The sequence below is a fragment of the Dendropsophus ebraccatus genome, chromosome 12 (genome assembly GCF_027789765.1).
Source record: "Dendropsophus ebraccatus isolate aDenEbr1 chromosome 12, aDenEbr1.pat, whole genome shotgun sequence".
NCBI classification, from domain to species: Eukaryota; Metazoa; Chordata; class Amphibia; order Anura; family Hylidae; genus Dendropsophus; species Dendropsophus ebraccatus.
In genome coordinates this window covers 93,058,157-93,070,325 of record NC_091465.1, presented here as the reverse complement: position 1 = coordinate 93,070,325, position 12,169 = coordinate 93,058,157, and the positions used below count along the sequence as shown (strand labels likewise).

Below are 12,169 nucleotides of genomic sequence, written 5' to 3'. Positions count from 1 at the left end.
CAACGCCTGGGCCCAGAGTCGCCCGCCAGCCCTGCGCCCTGGCCTAGAGCCGTCTGCCAGCCCTAATGCCCGGGCCTAGAGCCGTCTGCCAGCCCTAATGCCCAGGCCCAGAATTGCCCCAAAGCCCAGGTCCTGAGTTGCCCGCCAGCCCCAACACCCAGGCCCAAAGTTGCCCGCCAGCCCCAAACTCCTGGGCCCTGAGCTGCAATTGCAACATGTAAGTTAGCCTAAGACTAGTCAGCTTGGGGTCATCCATGGTGAATCTTCACAGCATTGTGTGCAATATTTTTATAGACATAAACTGCTCCCAGGCCTGATGGGACATCACTATGTATAATCCACCTCTGATAGGGAAATGGGATGTGACTTCTACTCCCTTTGCCCTGCTATAAAGCAACATAGTACTAATCCATGAGCAAGAGAGGACTCTAAAGGGGACATTTATCAAGACTGGGGGTACTCGTACGCCAGACAAATAAAGCCCCACCCCCTTTTTCCCTGTGCGGGTAATGCAGGACCAGGTGTAGATTTGTATCATGATTTATGCCTGTGAGCGGCAACACCTGTCTACCTGCCCGCCCTTCAGGCAAGCTAAGGTTACGGCATACCCTATGGAAAAGGGGCGAATCTGCCCCTTCTTCCTGGGATACATCTCCCCGTAAGTGTCTACAACCACAAGAAGCCAACCATGAAGGGTAAACTGTGTGTGTGTGTGTGTGTGAACAAGTCCAACACCTTCAGGTATGGTGTCACCATCCTTACCCTACATTAGCACAAGTGTCTAAGGTCATAGGCCATGTCCTACACCTTCTACAGACTGTATGACATCACCATCATCACCCTACATACACACGAGTATCCGGGGTCATAGGCCATGTCCTACACCTTCTACAGACTGTATGGTGCCACCATCATCACCCTACATACACAGGAGTGTCCAGGGTCATAGACCATGTCCTACACCTTCTACAGACTGTATGGTGCCACCACCATCACCCTACATACACACTAGTATCCGGGGTCATAGACCATGTCCTACACCTTCTACAGACTGTATGGTGCCACCATCATCACCCTACATACACAGGAGTGTCCGGGGTCACAGACCATGTCCTACACCTTCTACAGACTGTATGGTGCCACCATCATCACCCTACATTTACACGAGTATCCAGGGTCATAGACAGTGTCTTACACCTTCTACAGACTGTATGGTGCCACCATCATCACCCTACATACACAGGAGTGTCCGAGGTCATAGACCATGTCCTACACCTTCTACAAACTGTATGATGTCATCATCATCACCCTACATACACACGAGTATCCGGGGTCATAGACCATGTCCTACACCTTCTACAGACAGTATGGTGCAACCATCATTACCCTACATACACACGAGTATCCGAGGCCATAGACCATGTCCTACACCTTCTACAGACTGTATGACGTCACCATCATCACCCTACATATACAGGAGTGTCCGGGGTCATAGGCCATGTCCTACACCTTCTACAGACTGTATGGTGCCACCATCATCACCCTACATACACACGAGTATCCGGGGTCATAGATCATGTCCTACACCTTCTACAGACTGTATGGTGCCACCATCATCACCCTACATACACTCGAATATCCGGAGCCATAGACCATGTCCTACACCTTCTACAGACTGTATGGTGTCACCATCATCTCCCTACATACACACGAGTATCCGGGGTCATAGATCATGTCCTCCACCTTCTACAGACTGTATGACGTCACTATCATCACCCTTCATACACAGGAGTGTCCGGGGTCATAGACCATGTCCTACACCTTCTACAGACTGTATTGTTCCGTCACCCTACATACACAGGAGTATCCGGGGTCATAGGCCATGTCCTACACCTTCTACAGACTGTATTGTGCCGTCACCCTACATACACAGGAGTGTCCGGGGTCATAGATCATGTCCTCCACCTTCTACAAACTGTATGACGTCACCATAATCACACTACATACACAGGAGTGTCCGGGGTCATAGACCATGTCCTACACCTTCTACAAACTGTATGGTGCCACCATCATCACCCTACATACACACGAGTATCCGGGGTCATAGATCATGTCCTACACCTTCTACAGACTGTATGACGTCACCATCATCACCCTACATACACACGAATATCCGGAGCCATAGACCATGTCCTACACCTTCTACAGACTGTATGGTGCCACCATCATCACCCTACATACACACGAGTATCCGAGGCCATAGACCATGTCCTACACCTTCTACAGACTGTATGGTGCCACCATCATCACCCTACATACACTCGAATATCCGGAGCCATAGACCATGTCCTACACCTTCTACAGACTGTATGGTGCCACCATCATCACCCTACATACACTCGAATATCCGGAGCCATAGACCATGTCCTACACCTTCTACAGACTGTATGACGCCACCATCATCACCCTAAGTACACAGGAGTGTCCGGGGTCATAGACCATGTCCTACACCTTCTACAAACTGTATGACGTCACCATCATCACCCTACATACACACGATTATCTGAGGCCATAGACCATGTCCTACACCTTCTACAGACTGTATGACGTCACCATCATCACCCTACATACACAGGAGTATCCGGGGTCATAGACCATGTCCTACACCTTCTACAGAGTGTATGGTGCCACCATCATCACCCTACATACACAGGAGTGTCCGGGGTCATAGACCATGTCCTACACCTTCTACAGACTGTATGACGTCACCATCATCACCCTACATACACAGGAGTATCCGGGGTCATAGGCCATGTCCTACACCTTCTACAGACGGTATGGTGCCACCATCATCACCCTACATACACACGAGTATCCGGGGTCATAGGCCATGTCCTACACCTTCTACAGACTGTATGACATCACCATCATCACCCTACATACACAGGAGTGTCCGGGGTCATAGACCATGTCCTACACCTTCTACAGACAGTATGACGTCACCATCATCACCCTACATACACAGGAGTGTCCGGGGTCATAGACCATGTCCTACACCTTCTACAAACTGTATGACGTCACCATCATCACCCTACATACACACGATTATCCGAGGCCATAGACCATGTCCTACACCTTCTACAGACTGTATGGTGCCACCATCATCACCCTACATACACACGAATATCCGGAGCCATAGACCATGTCCTACACCTTCTACAGACTGTATGACGTCACCATCATCACCCTACATACACAGGAGTATCCGGGGTCATAGACCATGTCCTACACCTTCTACAGACTGTATGGTGCCACCATCATCACCCTACATACAGGCGAGTATCCGGGGTCATAGGCCATGTCCTACACCTTCTACAGACTGTATGACGTCACCATCATCACCCTACATACACAGGAGTGTCCAGGGTCATAGACCATATCCTACACCTTCTACAGACTGTATGGTGCCACCATCATCACCCTACATACACAGGAGTGTCCGAGGTCATAGGCCATGTCCTACACCTTCTACAGACTGTATGACGTCACCATCATCACCCTACATACACAGGAGTGTCCGGGGTCATAGACCATGTCCTACACCTTCTACAAACTGTATGACGTCACCATCATCACCCTACATACACTCGAATATCCGGAGCCATAGACCATGTCCTACACCTTCTACAGACTGTATGGTGCCACCATCATCACCCTACATACACACGAGTATCCGAGGCCATAGACCATGTCCTACACCTTCTACAGACTGTATGGTGTCACCATCATCTCCCTACATACACAGGAGTGTCCGGGGTCATAGACCATGTCCTACACCTTCTACAGACTGTATGGTGCCACCATCATCACCCTACATACACACAAGTATCCGAGGCCATAGACCATGTCCTACACCTTCTACAGACAGTATGGTGTCACCATCATCACCCTACATACACACGAGTATCCGAGGCCATAGACCATGTCCTACACCTTCTACAGACTGTATGACGTCACCATCATCTCCCTACATACACAGGAGTGTCTGGGGTCATAGGCCATGTCCTACACCTTCTACAGACTGTATGACGTCACCATCATCACCCTACATACACAGGAGTGTCTGGGGTCATAGACCATGTCCTACACCTTCTACAGACTGTATGACGTCACCATCATCACCCTACATACACAGGAGTGTCTGGGGTCATAGACCATGTCCTACACCTTCTACAGACAGTATGACGTCACCATCATCACCCTACATACACAGGAGTGTCCGGGGTCATAGACCATGTCCTACACCTTCTACAGACAGTATGACGTCACCATCATCACCCTACATACACAGGAGTGTCCGGGGTCATAGACCATGTCCTACACCTTCTACAGACAGTATGGTGCCACCATCATCACCCTACATACACACGAGTATCCGGGGTCATAGACCATGTCCTACACCTTCTACAGACTGTATGACGTCACCATCATCACCCTACATACACAGGAGTATCCGGGGTCATAGACCATGTCCTACACCTTCTACAGAGTGTATGGTGCCACCATCATCACCCTACATACACAGGAGTATCCGGGGTCATAGACCATGTCCTACACCTTCTACAGACTGTATGGTGCCACCATCATCACCCTACATACACACGAGTATCCGGGGTCATAGACCATGTCCTACACCTTCTACAGACTGTATGGTGCCACCATCATCACCCTACATACAGGCGAGTATCCGGGGTCATAGGCCATGTCCAACACCTTCTACAGAATGTATGGTGCCACCATCATCACCCTACATACACACGAGTATCCGGGGTCATAGACCATGTCCTACACCTTCTACAGACTGTATGACGTCACCATCATCACCCTACATACACACGAGTATCCGAGGCCATAGACCATGTCCTACACCTTCTACAGACTGTATGACGTTACCATCATCACCCTACATACACAGGAGTGTCCGGGGTCATAGGCCATGTCCTACACCTTCTACAGACTGTATGACGTCACCATCATCACCCTACATACACAGGAGTATCCGGGGTCATAGACCATGTCCTACACCTTCTACAGACTGTATGGTGCCACCATCATCACCCTACATACACACGAGTATCCGGGGTCATAGGTCATGTCCTACATCTTCTACAGACTGTATGGTGCCACCATCATCACCCTACATACACACGAGTATCCGGGGTCATAGGCCATGTCCTACACCTTCTACAGACTGTATGGTGCCACCATCATCACCCTACATACACAGGTGTGTCCGGGGTCATAGACCATGTCCTACACCTTCTACAGACTGTATGACGCCACCATCATCACCCTAAGTACACAGGAGTATCCGGGGTCATAGACCATGTCCTACACCTTCTACAGACTGTATGACGCCACCACCATCACCCTACATACACACTAGTATCCGGGGTCATAGACCATGTCCTACACCTTCTACAGACTGTATGGTGCCACCATCATCACCCTACATACACAGGAGTGTCCGGGGTCATAGACCATGTCCTACATCTTCTACAGACTGTATGGTGCCACCACCATCACCCTACATACACACTAGTATCCGGGGTCATAGACCATGTCCTATACCTTCTACAGACTGTATGGTGCCACCACCATCACCCTACATACACACTAGTATCCGGGGTCATAGGCCATGTCCTACACCTTCTACAGACTGTATGGTGCCACCATCATCACCCTACATACACAGGAGTGTCCGGGGTCATAGACCATATCCTACACCTTCTACAGACTGTATGGTGCCACCATCATCACCCTACATACACAGGAGTGTCCGGGGTCATAGACCATGTCCTACACCTTCTACAGACTGTATGGTGCCACCATCATCACCCTACATACACAGGAGTGTCCAGGGTCATAGGCCATATCCTACACCTTCTACAGACTGTATGGTGCCACCATCATCACCCTATATACACACGAGTATTTGGGGATATAAACATTGTAGTAATAAGGACTGTGCTCAGGGTCTGGCCAAAGCCTTCCAGCAGCTGTGACTCTAACGTCTATTGTCCGGGGAACTACAACTACCAGCGAACCCCTGCAGAACATGTATAGCCTTTCCTGTGGTCCTGACATACAGAGCCACAACAGTGAATCTTATGAGAAGTAAGGAAGGAGTTAATATGTGTGAAGGAACAATGGCGTCCAGTAATACAGTTGGGGGAGGTGCCCCCCCCCCCCCCCCCCCCGCCCAGGCCGACACTGTGACCATTCTGTGCTAAATATAACCAGCAGGGGGGCGGGTGAAGCCCCCGGCATTAGCCGGGTACAGAGGACATAGTGTTCTTAGTATGGGAACAATGGCGCCCCCTGGGGTCTCCCCATTACAGGGGTCCTCTAGTCAGGAGCCATCTGTTAGAGCAGTCTAGAAAGAGGGTCTCTCGCTCTGGAGGACTCTCCACGTATTACATCAGTGGTTTTTACACTACAACTCCCAGCCTGCAGCTGCCAGTACACACCTATGCTGGGAGTTGTAGTCTTTTAGAAGCTGGAGAGCCATAGGTTAGAGCCGTCCACATTACCAACAACTAAATGGTAGTACCTGATATCACCTGTGGAGGTGCTGCAGGCAAACCAAGGACTTTATACAGCTGGAGGACCCTGAGGAATAAGCTGGGGGTATAAGAACAGCAATGACCTCTCCCCTATCTACCCGCTGTGGCCGGTATCACCCACCACCCACCGGCATCACACTCAACCGCTGCCATCACCCACTACCACCTCCATCATCACCCACCACTGTGATTATCACCCTCCACTGCTGGAATCCCACCACCACCTCCAACATCACCCACCAGCTCCACCATTACCCACCAGCTCCAACATCACCCACCCCTGCCATCACCCACCACTGTGATTATCACCCTCCACTGCTGGAATCCCACCACCACCTCCAACATCACCCACCAGCTCCAACATCACCCACCCCTGTCATCACCCACCACCTCCATCATCACCCACCACCTCCACCATCACCCACCAGCTCCAACATCACCCACCCCTGTCATCACCCACCACCTCCATCATCACCCACCAGCTCCACCATCACCCACCAGCTCCAACATCACCCACCCCTGTCATCACCCACCACCTCCATCATCACCCACCACCTCCACCATCACCCACCAGCTCCAACATCACCCACCACTGTCATCACCCACCACATCCATCATCACCCACCACATCCATCATCACCCACCACTATCATCACCCACCACTATCATCACCCACCACCTCCATCATCACCCACCACTGTCATCACCCACCACATCCATCATCACCCACCACATCCATCATCACCCACCACTGTCATCACCCACCACCTCCATCATCACCCACCACCTCCATCATCACCCACCACCTCCATCATCACCCACCACTATCATCACCCACCACTATCATCATCACCCACCAACTCCATCATCACCCACCACTATCATCATCCACCACTATCATCCCCCACCACCTCCATCATCCCCCACCACCTCCATCATCACCCACCACATCCATCATCACCCACCACATCCACCATCACCTACCAACTCCATCATCACCCACCACCTCCATCATCACCCACCACCTCCATCATCACCCACCACATCCATCATCACCCACCAACTCCATCATCACCCACCACTGTCATCACCCACCACCTCCATCATCACCCACCACTATCATCACCCACCACTATCATCCCCCACCACCTCCATCATCACCCACCACTGTCATCACCCACCACCTCCATCATCACCCACCACATCCATCATCACCCACCACATCCATCATCACCCACCTCCATCATCACCCACCACTGTCATCACCCACCACTGTCATCACCCACCACATCCATCATCACCCACCACATCCACATCACCCACCACTATCATCACCCACCACTATCATCACCCACCACCTCCATCATCACCCACCACTGTGATTATCACCCTCCACTGCTGGAATCCCACCACCACCTCCATCATCACCCACCACCTCCACCATCACCCACCAGCTCCAACATCACCCACCCCTGTCATCACCCACCACCTCCACCATCACCCACCAGCTCCAACATCACCCACCCCTGTCATCACCCACCACCTCCATCATCACCCACCACCTCCACCATCACCCACCAGCTCCAACATCACCCACCCCTGTCATCACCCACCACCTCCATCATCACCCACCACCTCCACCATCACCCACCAGCTCCAACATCACCCACCACTGTCATCACCCACCACATCCATCATCACCCACCACATCCATCATCACCCACCACTATCATCACCCACCACTATCATCACCCACCACCTCCATCATCACCCACCACTGTCATCACCCACCACATCCATCATCACCCACCACATCCATCATCACCCACCACTGTCATCACCCACCACCTCCATCATCACCCACCACCTCCATCATCACCCACCACCTCCATCATCACCCACCACTATCATCACCCACCACTATCATCATCACCCACCAACTCCATCATCACCCACCACTATCATCATCCACCACTATCATCCCCCACCACCTCCATCATCCCCCACCACCTCCATCATCACCCACCACATCCATCATCACCCACCACATCCACCATCACCTACCAACTCCATCATCACCCACCACCTCCATCATCACCCACCACATCCATCATCACCCACCACTATCATCACCCACCACCTCCATCATCACCCACCACATCCTTCATCACCCACCAACTCCATCATCACCCACCACTGTCATCACCCACCACCTCCATCATCACCCACCACTATCATCACCCACCACTATCATCCCCCACCACCTCCATCATCACCCACCACTGTCATCACCCACCACCTCCATCATCACCCACCACATCCATCATCACCCACCACATCCATCATCACCCACCTCCATCATCACCCACCACTGTCATCACCCACCACTGTCATCACCCACCACATCCATCATCACCCACCACATCCACATCACCCACCACTATCATCACCCACCACTATCATCACCCACCACCTCCATCATCACCCACCACTGTGATTATCACCCTCCACTGCTGGAATCCCACCACCACCTCCATCATCACCCACCACCTCCACCATCACCCACCAGCTCCAACATCACCCACCCCTGTCATCACCCACCACCTCCATCATCACCCACCACCTCCACCATCACCCACCAGCTCCAACATCACCCACCCCTGTCATCACCCACCACCTCCATCATCACCCACCACCTCCACCATCACCCACCAGCTCCAACATCACCCACCACTGTCATCACCCACCACATCCATCATCACCCACCACATCCATCATCACCCACCACTATCATCACCCACCACTATCATCACCCACCACCTCCATCATCACCCACCACTGTCATCACCCACCACATCCATCATCACCCACCACATCCATCATCACCCACCACATCCATCATCACCCACCTCCATCATCACCCACCACATCCATCATCACCCACCAACTCCATCATCACCCACCACTGTCATCACCCACCACCTCCATCATCACCCACCACTATCATCACCCACCACTATCATCCCCCACCACCTCCATCATCCCCCACCACCTCCATCATCACCCACCACTGTCATCACCCACCACCTCCATCATCACCCACCACCTCCATCATCACCCACCACCTCCATCATCACCCACCACTATCATCACCCACCACTATCATCATCACCCACCAACTCCATCATCACCCACCACTATCATCATCCACCACTATCATCCCCCACCACCTCCATCATCCCCCACCACCTCCATCATCACCCACCACATCCATCATCACCCACCACATCCATCACCCACCACCTCCATCATCACCCACCACCTCCACCATCACCTACCAACTCCATCATCACCCACCACCTCCATCATCACCCACCACATCCATCATCACCCACCACATCCATCATCACCCACCACTATCATCACCCACCACCTCCATCATCACCCACCACCTCCACCATCACCCACCAACTCCATCATCACCCACCACTGTCATCACACACCACCTCCATCATCACCCACCACTATCATCACCCACCACTATCATCCCCCACCACCTCCATCATCGCCCACCACTGTCATCACCCACCACCTCCATCATCACCCACCACATCCATCATCACCCACCACATCCATCATCACCCACCTCCATCATCACCCACCACTGTCATCACCCACCACTGTCATCACCCACCACATCCATCATCACCCAACACATCCACATCACCCACCACCTCCATCATCACCCACCACTGTCATCACCCACCACATCCATCATCACCCACCACCTCCATCATCACCCACCACTATCATCACCCACCACTATCATCCCCCACCACCTCCATCATCACCCACCACTGTCATCACCCACCACCTCCATCATCACCCACCACCTCCATCATCACCCACCACATCCATCATCACCCACCACCTCCATCATCACCCACCACTATCATCACCCACCACTATCATCACCCACCACTATTATCCCCCACCACCTCCATCATCACCCACCACTGTCATCACCCACCACATCCATCATCATCCACCACATCCATCATCACCCACCACTATCATCCCCCACCACCTCCATCATCACCCACCACCTCCATCATCACCCACCACTATCATCACCCACCACTATCATCATCACCCACCACCTCCATCATCACCCACCACTATCATCACCCACCGCTATCATCACCCACCACTATTATCACCCACCACCTCCATCATCACCCACCACTACCATCATCACCCACCACTGTTATCATCAACCACCACCTCCATCATCACCCACCACTACCATCATCACCCACCACTGTTATCATCACCCACCACCTCCATAATCACCCACCACCTCCATCATCACCCACCACTGTCATCATCACCCACCACTGTCATCATCACCCACCACCATGACCCCCCACCACCATCACCTACCACGGCTGTCACCCAGCATCATCATCACCGTTACCATCTAGCACCCACCGTAACCACCCAGTACACTCATCATCACCCCCCCCCCCACACACACACACACACACATTACAGTGGTCAAAATATCCGAAATGGCTCCATAAGAACATCACTCACCCCAGATGGTCTTAAACTTTCTCCATTCTTTTTAGCATCCGGGTCATGTCTTGAAAAATCTTCTAGCCCTGAACCTTGTCCTTCTCCTTTCCCCGGTACGTCCCCTGTCCCCTATCTGCACTATGGTGGCACTCTCCTCTTGTCCCCTGTCCCCTATCTGCACTATGGTGGCACTCTCCTCTTGTCCCCTGTCCCCTATCTGCACTATGGTGGCACTCTCCTCCTGTCCCCTGTCCCCTATCTGCACTATGGTCGCACTCTCCTCCTGTCCCCTGTCCCCTATCTGCACTATGGTGGCACTCTCCTCTTGTCCCCTGTCCCCTATCTGCACTATGGTCGCACTCTCCTCCTGTCCCCTGTCCCCTATCTGCACTATGGTGGCACTCTCCTCTTGTCCCCTGTCCCCTATCTGCACTATGGTGGCACTCTCCTCCTGTCCCCTGTCCCCTATCTGCACTATGGTGGCACTCTCCTCTTGTCCCCTGTCCCCTATCTGCACTATGGTGGCACTCTCCTCTTGTCCCCTGTCCCCTATCTGCACTATGGTGGCACTCTCCTCTTGTCCCCTGTCCCCTATCTGCACTATGGTGGCACTCTCCTCCTGTCCCCTGTCTGCACTATGGTGGCACTCTCCTCTTGTCCCCTGTCCCCTATCTGCACTATGGTGGCACTCTCCTCTTGTCCCCTGTCCCCTATCTGCACTATGGTGGCACTCTCCTCTTGTCCCCTGTCCCCTATCTGCACTATGGTGGCACTCTCCTCTTGTCCCCTGTCCCCTATCTGCACTATGGTGGCACTCTCCTCTTGTCCCCTTCCCTCTGTATCTGCACTATGGTCGCACTCTCCTCCTGTCCCCTTCCCTCTGTATCTGCTCTATGGTCGCACTCTCCTCCTGTCCCCTTCCCTCTGTATCTGCTCTATGGTCGCACTCTCCTCCTGTCCCCTTC

General features: G+C 52.5%; 1 protein-coding gene across 1 annotated transcript in view; it reads right to left on the bottom strand.

Annotated features, from left to right (window-relative positions):
- The window catches only part of LOC138769167 (leucine-rich glioma-inactivated protein 1-like), a 58,330-nt gene extending 46,521 nt beyond the window's left edge, over positions 1–11,809 (bottom strand). The window contains exon 1 of the mRNA XM_069947434.1: positions 11,223–11,809. The gene's annotated coding sequence lies outside the window, so the exon portion shown is untranslated. The remainder of the gene's footprint in view (positions 1–11,222) is intronic.
- Between the last annotated feature and the right edge of the window lie 360 nt (positions 11,810–12,169).